The sequence below is a fragment of the Equus przewalskii genome, chromosome 22 (genome assembly GCF_037783145.1).
Source record: "Equus przewalskii isolate Varuska chromosome 22, EquPr2, whole genome shotgun sequence".
Taxonomy (NCBI): domain Eukaryota; kingdom Metazoa; phylum Chordata; class Mammalia; order Perissodactyla; family Equidae; genus Equus; species Equus przewalskii.
The window spans coordinates 6,627,030-6,639,875 of record NC_091852.1 but is presented as its reverse complement, the minus strand read 5'-3'; the positions used below and the strand labels follow the sequence as shown (position 1 = coordinate 6,639,875).

General features: G+C 38.4%; 1 protein-coding gene across 1 annotated transcript in view; it reads left to right on the top strand.

Moving 5' to 3' along the window:
* The window catches only part of LOC103560598 (solute carrier family 28 member 3-like), a gene marked incomplete at its 5' end in the record, with an annotated part of 37,120 nt that extends 31,021 nt beyond the window's left edge, over positions 1–6,099 (top strand). The window contains one exon of the mRNA XM_070589678.1: positions 5,959–6,099. The remainder of the gene's footprint in view (positions 1–5,958) is intronic.
* Between the last annotated feature and the right edge of the window lie 6,747 nt (positions 6,100–12,846).

Below are 12,846 nucleotides of genomic sequence, written 5' to 3'. Positions count from 1 at the left end.
TCATGCACAAGAGTAATTTTTTTAATCCAGTGTAAACAGTTAGGTTGTTTTTATGATCGTGGTGGTGGTGGTGTAGGAGGGAGTTAAGTGCCCAAAAGACTCTTAATCTCTGAAGTACAATATACTAGGATATTTCTACTTAAACTGATCATTTGTATCAAATTTTTCTTGGAACTCAATGTGTCCTTTCAGTATTTAGACTTTGTTTTAGGAAAATATGTTTACCTTTCTTTCCCTCTGTTCTCAGTGTTCTGGTGTCAGCTTCATAAACGCCTGTGGCAGAGTGTGTCATGGATGCCAGTTATTCATATGTTAGTTCTCCTTTGTCTGTTATCACTATTATTTTTCGAACTTTTCTTTTCTCCTTTTAAATCTTTGCATTTTGCTATTCTGTTTTATTCCCAAGAATCTCTTTCTAGGAGAATCTCTGTGCTGTTTCTAGTGTCCCTCTCTGGCCAAGTAATTTTTAAATTCTCTCTGTTGCCGTTACTATTCCTTAGATGTTTGTAGCTCTTCTTTGAGCTTTTTTTTTTTATTTTAAGGAAAACTTAATTACTGCCCTGTTTTCTTCTTTTTCAAATTCAAAAAGTAATATCTATTTGTAATAAAAAATGATATTATATACACACACATGTCTTTCTCCCCACTCTGTTCACCTCAGCTCTCTTTCCAGTACCACACACCTGAAATTATTACTAATAACCAGCATATGCACCTTTCTCCAAACATATATAAGAATATGGGGAATTTGGTGTTTCTACACATAGTGAGCCTTTTTACATATCATCCTCAACTTCTTTTCACTTGGCAATGCACTTTGGAAATTTCTACAAGTCATTATATATGGTTCTGGCTGTATCCTTCTCTTCCTCCTAGTGTGTGTGTGTGTGTGTGTGTGTGCACAATTCTACATAAATGAGACAATATATATGCTGGGGATGGGAGGGAGTTAGACATTTTATTGTCTTTCTACTTGCTTTCCTCTTCCTTTCTCCTGCCCTGGCCCACCACACACAGGTAACCCAGGTGCAATAACTTGATGTATAGCTTTCTGTACTTTTTTCATGTTTAGGTCATATTTTACAAACATATCAATCTATTGAGGATTGGGATGGTACTTTTACAATACAAATCTTCCTTGACTTACAATGGGGTTACATCCCAATAAACCCATCAAAAGTTGAAAACATCTTAAGTCAAAATTGCATTTAATACACCTAACCTACTGAACATTATAAGAGCCCAGCCTACCTTAAATATGCTTAGAACACTTACATTAGCCTACATTTGGGAAAAATCACCTAACACAAAGCCTGTTTTATAATAGAGCACTGAATATCTCATGTAATTTGTTGAATACTGTACTGAAAGTGAGAAACAGAGTGGTTTATGGGTACAGAATGTGTATTGGTGGTTTACCCTTGTGATGGCAGGGCTGACTGTGAGCTGCGGCTGCTCAGTGTCATGAGAGAGTATTGTACCACATAGAGTATCGATAGCCCAGGAAAAGATTAAAATTCAAAGTACTGTTTCTACTGAATGCATATCGCTTCCACACCATCGTAAAGTCAAAAAATCCTAAGTCAAGCCGTCATTAAGTTGGGGACCATCTGTACTGGGATTGCTCACATTTCTATGCAGTTTACTTTTCTTCTATAACAACACTTGGTGGATAGTCAAGTCCACTGGTATAACTTTTCTTTGCAAATTCTTCATAATAGCCCATGATGTGTACATATATGTATGAGCCATTCCTCTATGAACAAGGATCCACTTTCTTTCCAGTTTGCTTTTTGTTTTGCTTTTGGGCTACTTTGAACAGTTTTTGTCCATTTACTGTACATACTGCTGCTTTTATTTTCTTTAGCAGTGCTGTCTGATGGAAATATAATGCAAGTCACATGTAATTTAAAATTCTCTAGTAGCCATGTTAAAAAAGTAAAAAGAAACTGGTAAAATTAATTTTAACAATATATTTAACCCAATATATCCAAGATATTATCTCAATGAGATATTTTACATTCTGTTTATTGAATGAGTCTTTAAAATTGAATGTATATTTTATGCTTAGAGCATATCTTGAGACACTAAATTTTTATTGGGAATACTTGATCTGTATTTAGATTTCATAGAATTTACAGTTAAAAAGTAAATTTACATACCTAAGCTGCTGCAAATACACTTAAAAGTTTTCCAATGGAAACTTCCATTTCCAAATGAAATGAGTATCATTTAGAAATTAAAATTTTAGGTCCTCTGTTCCACATATGAAAGAGTTTCATATTTCAAGTATTGGCTACCCTACTGGATAGTGAAATCCTATGACATGATTTCCTAGGTGAATTGAAGTGTGCGTGTATATTTGATATTAATATAGGTTGCCAGATTTCTTCCTAGAAAAATAGATTATCTTAATTTTCATCTGCTTCATGGTATAATCTTTCTGATGTGTTTTATTCATCTACCTCTGTGTGTATGTGTGATATTTTTAATGCAACATGTTCACATAAGTCTCATGCTGATTTCTTTTTTTAATATTGTCCATCCTTGAGCCGAGGATGGGGTTACGATTCCTGAGCCATATGAGAAAAGAGAGTAAGGGTAAGGACCAGGTGGGTGAGCTGGTGAGTGCTTTAGGCTTGTTGCCTCCAGAACCTTCTCAATCTCCTGTGAATGTTGCGAGTGGTTCTGGGCTGATGGAGGTTTTGGGTGATGTCCTCGCTCTTCTCTAGCAGACACAGAAGGTGGAGGGCTGTTTGCTCCCCCAAATTCATCCTCCACCCACCCACCCATAGTCTCCTAGGATGGCAAAGATGGAGTGTGCATGTGTTTCCTGTGTGTTTGCTCAGTTGTTGTCTGAGGTCACTCACAGCTGACAGCAGGTTACTGTCCGTCTATGCACCCCGACCGTGTTTCAAGCCAAGGCTGTGACATTCATTTTGAAGAGTTCTGTACTTTGTCTACTCTGCCCTTGGCATCTGAAGCCCCAGCCTTCTCTCTGTGTCTGTCTTCACACTGGTACAGTTTTCACTAATCTGAAAACCCTTTTTCAAACACAGCATTATGGGTCCAGATATGAATTTTTCCAAATTTCAATGAAGAAATAAGTTTACTTTACCGCTTCTGTTCTCCTTGTTGTTCTCCATTGGTTTGCAAAAGGAGAGGGAGGCGGAAATGGCATTTCTCTCCCCAATCCAGAAACCATGATTATAAACAAATCCTCTGACCCTGGAGAGGCCTTAGGGTCTCAGCCAAGAATAGACTGGAGTCATGGGATATGGAGAATTTTCTTTGACTTTTTTTCCATTGGTCAAATCAGCACATCCGCACAGTTAGATCTGAGTGAGAAGGTGTCCGTAACTACAGATCATTAACTACATTCATTTTGCAAATGCCTCCAACTAATGACTTCTATATTTCTGTGGTCTAACTAGGCTGGTAGGCCACTGTGAAGAGCTGAAGATGGGCACTTGCCCAGTGAGGCTGACTTCCAATCACAGAGCAATTCCGAATCAGGCATGCTCATGAGGAAGGTGCTGCAGGACAGTGTGCTGGGAAGGGCTAAACTACCCGCGTGCACTGGAGCAGGGGAAGGGAGGCAACCAAGTACCTTTGAACAGGCAGGAGCCCAGGACTTAAGGAAGGAACGCCTGGTACGGGGGCACCACGGGGAACTAATGAGCCATGTGGTCCTGAGAAAAGCTACTTTTTACAGCTTGTTACTTTAAAAATCAAAGCAAAACTTTGTTTGATGCTAAAGCAAAAAGAATAAATTTACCCATTCTTTTTCTGTCACTAAAGACAGCACAAGCTTATGATAATAGTTTCCTTTACATTACTTTCCTTTACATTACGAAGGCAGTGTTACTGGATGTAGGGGGACTGCTTTCAACCCTGGTCATTAGTGGGCTACTTGGCAATTTCATTTCAAGAGACTCTAGAAAGTAAACACAGTCTGCACCAAGCCAGCACTCTTACCCAGTATGCCTTTTTCAAGCAGAGACAGTGACTGATTTTAGAGATCAGCCTTTAGCCATGGAACAGAGAAAAACTCTCAGATGACGACCTTGAAATGTGGTCCTCTGGCAACTGACAACCAACTGCTTTACAATGAGAAACTAGGATTAGGAAAAAACTGATGCCTTACAAGCCACGTTAACACGTAGAATCAGCCCTACATCTTCTATGCTCTGGGCATGCTTCTGGAATATTCATGAAATAAGAGGATGGTAGAACCCTAGGTCATTCAGAAATGCTTCAGCCACTCTCACCCCTGAGTCATCTAGAGCTGCGAAACCCATGGGTAAAAGCAGAGCTGGGGCAGAATCCCTTGGTCTAATCTGAATCCCTTCAACTATAGAGCACCTGCCTCCTTCCGTAATTGTCCATACGTCTGTCTCATCACTAGACTACTAATTCCTGTGTGTCTCCAGTACCTAGGATCTGGCATCTAGTAGACATTCAGTAATGGTTTATTCAATGAATGAATGAGTGAATATTGCAAAATGGCCAACCTTCACACAAGCAGGAACTGTTAATTGGTTCACCACTAAAAAACTTTTTAAAAATCTCATCTAAGTGCATACTTGTAATAAAAGTTGCAAATGGTATGCAAGTGTATAGTTGAGAAATTGGAAATTTCTACCTACTTCACTCTCATTCCCCATATTTGGCCACTGTTAACACTTTGGTGCCACTATTAATTTTCTCTCCATCTTATAAACAATACAGTAAGCTACAGCTATCAAGCTGGAGTGGATGAGTCTTCTTTCCAGCCCAATGCCTCAATCACTGCCACCTTCCATTTCTTGGCAACTTCAGGCACGTGATTTTTCTTGTCTACAACATTAGCTGTGTTACACAGTAATCAGCAAACACAGTTCAGGAGACTGGCCTTCCTGATAATCTGCAAAGCCAGCCTGCAGTTTAGTAGTATTGTCTACACTGAAGCTAAATGGAATCATTAAATGCATCCCAATACCCAACATAAATAGGTGTATTTTAAATAACCAGATTCTTTCTGCCTATATGAGCAATTGTGCTTCTATCATATTTGGAAAAGCTCTTAATAGGAAACGGAAAACCACAAGCTGGTGGCTACTTCTGGCAGGTGTGGAAGTATAACTCAGCAGCTAAGAGTCCAGCTCTGGAGCTGAACTGTTAATGTTCAAATCCTCGCCCCAAACACCAGCTCCATCACCTTAGATCACTATGTAGCCTCTCTGCCTTGGTTTCTCCATCTGTAAAAATGCAAATAAACATCTCCTCTCCCATATTTTTGTGAGAATTAAATAAGTTAAATCATGGAGAGCACTTAGAACGCCTCACAGAGAAAGGCTGTAACATACACTCTTCATTGAGGTGTAATTTATACACAGTAAATGCACAGATCTTAAGTATACAGCTTGATGAGTTTTGACAAATGTATACGCCCGTGTCACCATTACCCCAATCAAGACGCAGCACATTCCCATCATTTTAGGAAGTCCCCTGCGCCCCTTCCCAGGCTATCTCACCCCCATCTTCCCACGTAAGCCTGATTGACTTTCTTTCTCCCAGAGATCAGTTCAGATAAATGGTTCAGGGAGAACTTCATAGAAATGGAGTCACACGTGCTCTTTTGTCTCTCGCTCTTCTCACTCAGCGCAACGTATTTAAGTTTTATCCAGTAGGCCGTTCTGTTTATATTGCTGAGTATTATCCCATTGTATGAAGAAACCACCATTTATGAGTCCATTCTATTCTTGATGGACATTTTTCAGATTTTGCAGAATATTTATTTTTGAAAGAAGCTTCTATTTGCCACCATTGTTTGAGTGTTTCAGAATATTTTGAGCTTCAGAAGTGTAAACTGGAGAGTGAAGAAGGCGTGGTGCCCTCATGGGGACTGCTACTTATCACCCTTTCTCTCCCTCATCATCTTGTTGAGCCTCTTTATTTACATGTTGTTCTTCACAGGGATTGTCAAGATCATTGGCTTCAGGCCACAAACTGGAAGATCAGTGATGCTGGAACCTCAAAGAGAGCACCAGGGAATCTGGAACACCATGAGGCCAGTCTCAGTTGAATAGCACGTTGATGAGCCTGCTCTCAGATGCTGCATAATGGCACTTTCACCGTGCTGCATTTTGAGAAAATCACTTGGCTTTTCTTAGTCTCCAATAATAGTAAGAGTTACATTAGCCTTTGACCCCACAGGGCTATAGAGCAGGAACATCAATTAAAAAATACAAGAAATGTAAAAACACACTTTGTAATTTGAAAGCAGTGTAGGAAAGTCTGATGCACATGCCAAGTGAGCTCTGATCATAACAGACATGCAAGGTATAGAAACATCCGTCAGCTGGAAACTTTGTCACTTAGGAGCTGTAATAAAATTTATCCCATTTATAGGAAAGGTTGGCCAGTTCTTAAAAGCACTTGTGTGTAGCAAAGACCCTAATTTTCATCAGAGTTCACCCATCAAAATTCAACCTGTCCTTTCTGAGAGGGACAACTCAAACAGTTGAGAAGTATTTGCTCTCTTTGACCATCCATTCCTCAGTGTCTGACCATAGAAAACACCTTATCCATAAAGTGAGGGTTTCTGCATCTACTTAAACCAAATGGAACCAAACAGAAGGAAACTATGTTTGGGGGATTCAGGAAAGGTCCTGCTGTTGCTGTCTGACTTGTTTTCGTAGCAATAGACTCCAAAGTCCTCAGACAAGCACAATGTGGTCACAGAGGCTGCAACTGGACCCTCAAGAAAGTTCTTTCTTAAAAGCTACGGAAGTATTCAGAAAGAATTCAATCAACATTCCCTCTAAAATTCACAAAGGGTGATCATCTAGATGACCTGAAGATAAAGTGAATTTCTTAAACGCTTTCTCCCCCCTCTTACTAGTAATATGCTTGAGGGGAACTTTACTGAGGTTATAGGTTTTTACAAGTGCCTCTGCTCAGGTGGATGGCATGGACACAGTCCAGACATCAATAGTGAGGAACAGGACAGACCCAGAGAGCTTCCCCAGCAACTGACCAGAGCCCGCATGGGCCTCAGAGGACAAGGCAGGGGTCCAGGTTCTGGAGGAGGCTCCCTGCGTTGGCCACTGCGACTGTACCAGGACAGGCGCTCAGAGGCATTTTTGCCCCTCCCCTTCTCACAGTAGCTTTTATAAGATGCTTTACTGCAAAAATAATCAATTATATTTGTTGTAGAAAAATATGCATAATCTTAAGAAAATAAAAACTTTACCTGTATCCCAGCACAAAAATATGAGTGCTAACAGTCTGTGATGTATAGCAATTCAATGTATGTGTGTGTGCACGTGTGTGTGTATAATACTTTTAAAGTGAGATAACTACTGTGATTTATTTTGAGGCCAGCTTTACCACCTTAAGTATATCATGAACACGTTTGCAGATTGTTAAATATTCTTCTACATCATATTTTTAAGTGGCTGCTGAGCCTCCCATGTGTGACTGTACCAAAATTTATCCTGTCTCCTATGGTTGGCTGTTATGGACATTTCCCATTTTTCATGATTACTAACACATCTGCAATAAACATTCTTGCAGCCAAATCTTTACACGAATTCGCGATTAGTTCCTTGTAAAATATACAAAAATGCTAGAGACACATAGAGATTTATCTCCTAACAGAATGTTTCCTATCTTATGCTAAGCCTCAGGGCGAAGCCAAATAATTCATCTTTGAATGGACATTTCTCCAGGACAAAGCCAGTCTACCTATGCTCAAACTCCTAGACTCTGCTGGCCTTCAAGAAGGTGGTTGAAACACGACAGCAAGCCTTGGCTTGTGTGGGATTTCATGTAACCACTGACATCCACTTTGTAAAACTCCTTGGTAAATGACACACTGGGTTATCTTCATCTGATTAAAGGTGAATTTTCTAGTGTCAGAGTTGGAACTAAAAAGGATTTTTCCAGCCAGCGCTGGTGGCCTAGTGGTTAAGTTCAATGCACTCCACTTCAGTTGCCTGGATTCAGTTCCCAGGCAAATCTTCCTCAGCCAAAAAAAAGAATGATTTTTCTATTTCTTTGGTGGGCTTTTAGACTGTCAACACAGATTCATTGGGTATGAATAAAACAAAAGTAAGTTTGAATGCTAACTCCCAACCATTCTTAGACCCAGTCTAGGAGGAAAGAAGTCCTAGTCCAGAGAGAATCAAAAAGTATGGTCCCCACCAGCACAGTTGGATACTGGGTGTGGTGACGACAGGGGAGGGGTGAGCACTGCACGGGTCCCTGAGAAACTGAGTCTGTTCACCCCATCAAGGGAGGGCCAGCAATATCATCAGCAAAGGCAAGATCCAGAATTGAGTGTCCCATCTCCTGAGGTTGCCCAGGAGAGCAGCCATGGGTTCCCCTTTGTTGGGAGAGGGGTCAACTCCCCATACTCATGGTTCAGAAATGGCAGCCTACTGTACAGTGTTCTGTATCTGGGCTCTTTTTCACTGAGTAATATATCCTAGAGTGCTTTCTAAATCACTGCAAAAGGTTTCGTTCTTTTGTACATATCGTATGGATTTACTATAATTTATTTAGTACTCTTCTGTTTATGTTGTATTCCATGTTTTATAAAACAAACAAAAATGCTGCAGTAAACAGCCTCTACCTAAGTCACTGCAAACATGTGTGAGGATACTTGTAGGAGAATTTTCTAGAAATGGAATTGCTGAAACCTAGGGCTTGTACATTTATGATTTTGGAAGATGTTGCCAAATTGTACTCCATAGAGACTTTTTTTAATTCTTTTTTTATTGCGATAACAATGGTTTATAACATTATATAAATTTCAGGTATACATCATTATATTTCCATTTCTGTGTAGATTATGTCACATTTAGCACCCAAAGACTAATTACAATCCATTACCACACACATGTGCCACACACCCTTTTGCCCTCCTCCTTCCCCCCTTGCCCTTTGGTAGCCACTAATCCAATCTCTGTTTCTCTGTGTTTGTTTGTCATTGTTTTTATCTTCTATTTATGAGTGAGATCATATAATATTTGACTTTCTCCCTCTGACTTATTTCACTTAGCATAATACCCTCAATGTCTATCCATGTTGCCACAAACTGCCTGGTCACCCATTTTGCCCTCACCTGCACTTCCCCTATGGTAATCACCAATCAAATCTCCAATGCTATGTGTTTGCCTGTCATTGTTTTTATCTTCTACTTATGAGTGAGGTCATATGGTATTTGACTTTCTCCCTCTGACATTTCACTCAGCATAATACCCTCAAAGGTCCATCCATGTTGTCACAAATGGCAGGATTTCATCATTTCTTATGGCGAGTAGTATTCCATTGTGTATAAATGCCACATCTTCTTTATCCATTCGTCCCTTGATGGGCACCTAGGTTGCTTCCAAATCTTGGCTATTGTGAATAATGCTGCGATGAACATAGGGGTGCATATATCTTTATGTATTTGTGTTTTCATGTTGTTTGGATAAGTACACAGCAGTCGAATAGCAGGATCATATGATAGATCTATTTTTAATTGTTTGAGGAATCTCCATAGTGCTTTCCATAGTGACTGCACCAGTTTGCACTCCCACCAGCAGTGTATCAGGGTTCCCTTCTCTACACATCCTCTCCAACACTTATTATTTAATGTCTTGTTAATTATAGTCATTCTGATGGAAGTAGGTAATATCTCATTGTACTTTTGGTTTGTATTTCCCTAATAGTTAGTGACGCTGAACATCTTTTCAGGTGTCTGTTGGCCATCTGTTTATCTTCTTTGGAGAAATGTCTGTTCAGATCTTTTGCCCATTTTTTAATTGGGTTGTTAGTTTAGACATGTATGAGTTCTTCATATATTTTGGATATTAACCCCTTATCAGATATATGGTTTGCAAATATCTTCTTCCAGTTCTTAGGTTGTCTTTTCAATTTGTTGATGGTTTCCTTTGCTATGCAGAAGCTTTTTAGTTTGATGTAGTCCCATTTCTTTATTTTTTCTATTGTTTCCCTTGCCTAGTCAGACATGGAACTTGAAAATATGCTGCTAAGATCAATGTTAAAGAGCATACTGCCTATGTTTTGTTCTAGAAGTTTCATGGTTTCAGGTCTTACATTCAAGTCTTTAACCCATTTTGAGTTGATTTTTGTGCATGGTGTAAGATAATGGTCTAGTTTCATTCTTTTGTACGGGCTGTACAGTGTTCCCAAAACCATTTATTGAAGAGACTTTCCTATCTGCCTTGTATGTTCTTTGATCCCTTGTCAAAAATTAGCCATCCATACATGTGTGGGTTTATTTCTGGGCTCTTGATTCTGCTCCATTGATCTGTGTGTCTGTTTTTGTGCCAGTACCATGCTGTTTTGGTTGCTATAGCTTTGTAGGACATTTTGAACTCAGAGAATGTGAGACTTTCAACTTCATTCTTTTTCTCAGGACTCCTTTGGCTATTCTGGGTCTTTTGTTGTTCCATATAAATTTTAGGATTCTTTGTTCTATTTCTGTGAAAAAATGTTGTTGGAACTTTAAAAGGGGTTACATTGAATCTGTAGACTGCTTTAGGAAGTATGGACATTTTAAATATGCTAATTCTTCCAATTCAAGAGCATGGAATGTCTTTCCATTTCTTTGTGTCTTCTTCAATTTCTTTCAACAATGTTTTATAGTTTTCAGTGTACACATCTTTCACCTCATTGGTTAAGTTTATTCCTAGATATTTTATTCTTTTTGTTGCAGTTGTAAACGAGATTGTATTCTTGAATTCTCTTTCTACTACTTCATGGTTAGTGTATAGAAACACAACTGACTTTTCTATGTTGATTTTGGATCCTACAACTTGAATGTATTTATTATTTCTAAAAGTTTTTTAGTGAATTCTTTAGGGTTTTCTATATATAAAATCGTGTCATCTGCAAATACTGACAGTTTCACTTCTTCTGTTCCAATTTGGATCTCTTTTATTTCTTTTTCTTGCCTGACTGCTCTGGCTTGGACTTCCAATACTATGTTAAATAAGAGTGGTGACAGTGGGCATCCTTGTCTGGTTCCTCTTCTTAGAGGAATAGCTTTCAGTTTTTCTCCATTGAGAATGGTATTTTCTGTGGGTTTATCATATATGGCCTTTATTATGTTGAGGTATTATTTTCCTTCTATGCCCATTTTATTCAGAGTTTTTATCATAAATATATTCTGTATCTTGTCAAATGCTTTCTCTGTGGCTATTGAGAAGATCACGTGATTTTTATTCTTCATTTTGTTAATGTGGTGTATCACGCTGAATGGCTTGAGGATGTTGAACCATCCCTGTGTCCCTGAAATAAATCTCACTTGATCATGGTGTATGATCTCTTTAATGTACTGTTTTATTTGATTTGCTAGTATTTTTTTGAGGAGTTTTGCATCAATGTTCATCAATGATTTTTGCCTGTAATTTTCTTTTTGTGTGTTGTCCTTGTCTGGTTTTGGTATCAGGGTAACATTGGCTTTGTAGAAGGAGTTAGGAAGCTTTCTTTCCTCTTCAATTTTTTGGAAGAGTTTGAGAAGGATAGGTGTTAAGTCTTCTTTGAATGTTTTGTAGAATTCATCAGGGAAGCCATCTGGTCCTAGGCTTTTATTTTTGGTGAGGTTTAGATTACTGTTTCAATCTCCTTACTGGTGATGGGTCTATTCAAACTTTCTATTACTTCTTGAGTCAGTTTTAGAAGGTTTTGTGATTCTAAGAATTTATCCATTTCTTCTAGATTATCCAATTTGTTGACATATAGCTTTTCATAGTATTATGACCATTTGTATTTCTGAGGTGTCCATTGTAATTTCTCCTCTTTCATTTCTGGTTTTATTTATTTGAGCCTTCTCTTTTCTTCTTGGTAAGTGTAGCTAAAGGTTTCTCAATTTTGTTTATCTTTTCAAAGAATCAGCTATTGGTTTCATTGATTTTTTTCTACTGTTTTGTTAGTCTCTATTTCATTTATTTTTGCTTTTACTTTTATTATTTCCTTCCTTCTACTGATTTGGGGCTTTGTTTGTTCTTCTTTTCCCAGTTCCTTTAGGTGCACTGTTAGATTGTTCTTTTGGGATTTTTCTTGTTTTTTGAGGTAGGCCTGAATTGCTATAAACTTCCGTCTTAGAATTGCTTTTGCTGTATCCCATAGATTTTGTCATGTAATATTTTCATTTTCATTTGTCTCCAGGTATTTTTTTATTTCTCCTTTGATTTCTTCATTGCCCCAATCGTTATTCAGTAGTATTTTGTTTTATCTCCACATATTAGTGGCTTTCTGGCTTTCTTCCTGTAGTCGATCTCTAGTTTTATACCGTTGTGGGCAGAAAAGATGTTTGGTATTATTTCAATCTTCTTAAATTTATTGAAACTTCTTATGTGGCCTAATATGTGATCCATCCTGGAGAATGTTCCATGTGCATTGGAAAAGAATGTGTATTCTGCAGTGTTTGGATGGAATGTTCCATGTATATCTACTAAGTCCATCTGGTCTAATGTGTCATTTAAGGCCAATGTTTCCTTATTGATCTTCTGTTTGGATGATCTCTCCATTGGTGTAAGTGGAGTGTTAAAGTCCCCTACTATTACTGTGTTTCTGTCTATTTCTCATTTTATGTCTGTTAGTAATTGATTTATGTAGTTAGGTGCTCCTATGTTGAGTGCATAGATATTTACAAGTGTTATATCTTCTTGTTGGATTATTCCCTGTATCACTATGTAGTGCCCTTCTTTGTCTCTTGTTACAGTTTTTGTTTTAAAGTCTATTTTGTCTGATACAAGTATTGCTCCTTAGATTTCTTTTCTTTGCCATTTGCCTGGAGTATCTTTTTCCATCCCTTCACTTTCAGTTTGTGAGTGTCAGTAGGTC